Genomic DNA, 5,357 nt, shown 5'->3' on the forward strand with positions numbered 1-5,357 from the left:
GCCAATAGGAGAGGAATTGTGTTCCATCAAGACAACGCCAGGCCACACACATTGATAGTGACTCGCCAGAAGCTCCGGGAGCTTGGTTGGGAGGTTCTTATGCATCCACCTTATAGTCCGGACCTGGCATCAAGTGATTACCACCTGTTCCTGTCTATGGCGAATGATTTTGCTGGTGAAAAATTCGCCTCAAGAGAAGCTTGTGAAAATCGACTGTCCCAGTTTTTTGTCAATAGAGACGAGGGTTTCTATGAGAAAGGCATAATTACCTTCAAAATTGCAACAAGTTATCGAACAAAACGGTGCATATTTGATCTAAATCGGATCATTCGAACTATGCTAAATAAAGCCTTCAATTTAATGCAAAAATAATAGATTTCTTTTTATTACACCTTATATACGTGAATAGTATAACATAAAAAGACAGAATTTTTGTTAGAAAATAATGTATATTTTTAACTGCTTTTTAACATATCAATTAATGCTAGATTTTTCTATATTCAACAATCCTTAAAGAGAGTATACATTTGTAAATAAAACTGTATATAATCTTACAAACTACATAACAAGTCAATCTTTATACGAATGAAACCGAATAGTCCGGATATTTCTTTTTTTCGCAATTGCACCTTATACTTTGGCTTGTCGGAATCAATGTACAACAATAAAGAAAACCTTACAATTACCCTAAAATTACGTAACAAGAACAAATAAAATCTTACAAATCGAACGAATTAATTATACGTGCAACAAACGTAAAAGTAAAACCAAAAATCTAAGAATGCATCAATTTAAAAATTCAAAAACCAATTTTTTTATTAAGAAAATGAAAAAAAAAATTAAAACATATAATTATTTTATATGATAAAGCTATTATATGATTATTTTTGTGTGTAACTTAACAAAAGTTATCATTCATATATCAGTCTTGTAATTATGTAACTACATATTTACGTAAGTATTGTAACGAATTTTATATATAAATATTAACAGTGAATATCATAAGGAATATAAAAAATACAAAATTGGGGGATTGAATATCTTACTTATTATTAGTAACCATTTTTTCAAAAGGTCAAAAAATCTGTCTTACCGAGCCATTTCGTCTTCATGCGTTTTTTAACGCGGATTATTATTTTCTTTTGTCACAACAATTACTTTCTCTAACAAGGCAAAATGCTTAATATATATAATTATACCTATGCAATTAAATATAATATGGAATATGGCCGATATCACTATCATCTTGCTTGGCTAAAATCTTTGAGAAATTGGTTTTGAGACGCTTGAAAAGATTTATTGAATTAGAGAATATTTTATCGGATTATCAATTTGATTTCTGCAAGGGGTGATCTTGTGACCATTGTTTGGATCACACATTAATTTAGAACCATATAAAACATTTACTCAGCGTCAATTTCTGGATGCATTATTTCTTGATATCAAGGGAGTATATGATAATGTCAATTTGGATATTCTTTATAATGTATTAAATATGTTGAACATTCCGATATCATGTAAGAGTTTTTTTAGGTTCTTTCTATATGGTAGATCGGTAAAATTTTACAATAATAATATTTTGTTTGGCGTTAGAACCATTCAGAAGGGATTGCCTCAAGAATCTATATTGAGTCCATTGTTGTTTAATTTTTATATTAGGAAGATAAAGTCTTTCAAATACCACATAATTGTTCTATGTTACAGTTTACGGATGATATAGCTATGTTCAAGAGAAAGAAATCCTAATTTAGTAAATGAACAACTCGCCTTTCACTCTCTGTTTGAATGGTAGGAGTCCATCAATCTTTCACTTGAAATCAATAAAACTCAGTATATTATTGTATTTTTCATTAAACTAGAAAATTTCATATTCCCGAATCAATCGATTTATATAACTCGGTGATACCTTTTAGTAAATCAGTTAAGTATCTGGGATTGATTATAAATGTTGAGATGGAAGAATCATGTTGCTTTTTTGAAAAATAAATCTTTACAGTTTATGAATATATTAAAGTGGATATCGGGATCCACGTGGGGAATTAATGCTCGAATGTCACTGAAATTTATTAATGCAACCTTATTGGCATAATTTGAGTGAGGAGCCTTTTGATATATTAATGCGGCCAATTCATATATTGACATAATTAATAACTTATTATGCGCTGCATATAAGAAGGCATTGCATTACCTAGGGTTGCAGCTAATAGAGTATGCTTTGGAAATTTTCTGATCAAAGATTATTTAATATATATAATACAATAAATAAATTAACTGAAAGTTTTTTACTTAAATGTATCCAACTCAAACATAATATAAAATTCTAAATAAAATATTTTTCTTAATTGATTAAAGGAGTAGCTAATAGAAATATATCATTTATTCTTTTGAAGTGGAATGAAATTAAATACTTTAAGGAATTGTGTTATATCGGATATTCATCCTGCTTTCGCTTACCTGTGAATATGGGTCAAGTTAAGATTCAGATAGACACGGACTCGAATATGTTGACCAAAGATTGTGTTGACCCGAATAAGGCTTTTAATAATCTGACTTTTAGGGCACCTTCTATTCCAGAGGTTAAGATTTTCACTGATGGTTCCAGAATTTCTGTGAATAATGGTAGTGACCTTATGGGATCGGCTGTTTGGTTACCAAATGATAACATAAGTATCATGTATAAGTTGAATCATTTATCTAGTTCGTTTGAAGCCGAGGCCTAGGCGATTTTCAAGGCTATTGATATTACGAGGTCTGGCTATTAAATAACGAGACTGCTTATGAAAAAGAGTTTTATTTTAAAAATTATTCTACAATTGAATGCTCCCCTTCAATGTACTCCCCTCCCCTCGTCACACACCGTTCCATTCGTTTTTTCCATTGGTCAAAGCAATGCTGGAAGTCTTCTTTTGTAAGAGCATTTAGGAGCTCCGCCGATTTTCGCTTCACCTTTTCCATCGACTCGAACCGGGTTCCTTTTAAGGCAGACTTGATCTTCGGAAACAGGAAAAAGTCACAGGGTGCTAAATCAGGCGAGTACGGCGCGTGTTCGAGCACTGGAGTGCCTCTAGCGGCTAAATAACGCTTCACAGACAGCGCGTTATGGACAGGTGCGTTGTCCTGGTGTAAGATCCACGACTTGTTTTTCCACAACTCCGGCCGTTTCTTACGAACTCGCTCTCGCAGTGTTGCCAAAACTGTCAAATAGTAAGTTTGGTTTACAGTTTGACCCTCTGGAACCCATTCAGTCATCACGATGCCGTTGATGTCGAAAAAAACGATTAGCATGGCTTTAAATTTTGATTTCGACATCCTTGCTTTTTTCATTCTTGGCGATGCAGGAGTTTTCCAGTGCATGGATTGCCGCTTAGTTTCAACATCGTATTGGAATATCCAGGTTTCATCGCAAGTGATGATGTTTTCCATCAATTCAGGCTCTTCATCTAACCTCTCAAGAAAATCTGAGCAGATCTGTTGACGGACGAGCTTTTGGTCAGGGGTCAAATTTTTTGGGACCAACTTCGCACAGACTTTCTTCATGTTTAATTCGTCATGTAAAATTTTTCTGACAGTTTCTTTATCGGCGTTTACAGTCTCAGCAATCATCCGAATGCTCATACGACGATCTCCGCGCACAATTTCATTGATTTTGGTCACTGTTTGCGGAGTTGAAACAGAGACAGGTCGACCTGGACGTTGGTCATCTTCGGTGCTCTCTCGGCCTTCAGAAAACCGTTTATACCATTCGAAAACACGCGCACGAGATAGAGAATTTTCACCATAGGCCTCTTTCAACAACTTATAGCACTCAGTCGGAGTTTTTTTTAATTTAACGAGAAATTTCACATTGATCCGTTGCTCGTGTTTTTCGTCACACATTGTTATCGGCACGAGAAAAAAACAAATTCGTTTCTAACCTCTATAGAAAAAATACTACTACTGCGACAAAAACGTGTTTTCGTACTGGAATAGTAGACACTTCCAGCTATCCAACGCTGCATTCGTTTCCCACCCTACCCCTCTAGGACGCCTTCTGCGCGCGCAGTCTCGTTATTTAATAGCCAGACCTTATATACTGGTTAATAATATTAAGTTTGTGAACATTTGTTCAGACTCTTTAAGTTGTCTGAAAGCAATCTCTTCCGGATATCCGAATAGTTATAAATTGAATCTCTGATTCAGGATATCATTTATAAAATATATTTTATTCGAAATAGTCATCAGGAAATCAATATTAGATTGTCATGGTGTCCATCCCATGTGGGTATTGTCGATAATGAAAAGGCCGATAAGATTGCTAAATTGACGGCTACTCACAGTATGTTACTTAAAAATAAAGTGGATTATAAGCATCGTCTGGCTGCCTTCCCAGATTATTATTATTATTAGGCGTCAGGAACTCGAAAGCTCATTGCCGCAAATACCAAATCCCGCCACTGTTCCCGTCCCTTAGCCAGATCCCTCCATTTGTGACCCTCGTACCCCATTTCGTTAAGGTCCATTCTAATATTATCCTCCCATCTACGTCTTGGTCTACCCAATGGTCTTTTCCCATCCGGTTTACCAATTAGTACTTTATATGCAATTCGATTCTCATCCATACGCGCCGCGTGACCTGCCCATCTTAATCAACTTATTGAGATTGAAATTTTTCTTTCTTTATTGATGGCTCATGTTTCCTTGTCAAACATTAAAATTATCAATTTATTTTCATGAATAAATGCAATTTAAACATTGAATTTGAATTGTACTTGTTTTGATACACGGTCTTGCACTTATGATGCTCAGTTGCAGTTGATCTGTACACCGATTGAGACGACACCTGATTCTCTGTCTTTGTAATTACAAAGATACATTTGAAGATCTCTGGGATTATGTTGGCAATCATTACACTGAGTAGTAACTTTTAAGCAGAGTCTCTGTCCCCGAAGAGACGCTTATGCTGGATCATTAGATCCTTTCTATGTATAGTACTATGACCCAATCATAGGGTCGAAAATCCATACAGGGGAATTAGAAGAAGAAGAAGAAGAAAAAGAAAAAAGTTTCCGTTAGCTAGTCAAGAATCAAGTCTCTGTATATTGCATATATTAATAAAGATTATGATTATTATTTATGATTAATAGTGTATTAATGTTATAAATAGTCCTTCCTATTGTATATGTAGTAGCCTTACAAAACCTATACTTATCTCACTTCAAGTTCCAAAAGTGTACACTAGTTCAGCCACAAAAAACAGACCTCATAAATCCAGCAAGTTGCGTACTTATCTTAAAATACATTTTCCATATTTTACCGACATTTATAGTGTGATCATCCCCCCTCTACCCTGTATGTTACCTTATAATAGCCTATTTAAA

This window comes from Trachymyrmex septentrionalis, unplaced genomic scaffold (genome assembly GCF_001594115.1).
Source record: "Trachymyrmex septentrionalis isolate Tsep2-gDNA-1 unplaced genomic scaffold, Tsep1.0 scaffold153, whole genome shotgun sequence".
NCBI classification, from domain to species: Eukaryota; Metazoa; Arthropoda; class Insecta; order Hymenoptera; family Formicidae; genus Trachymyrmex; species Trachymyrmex septentrionalis.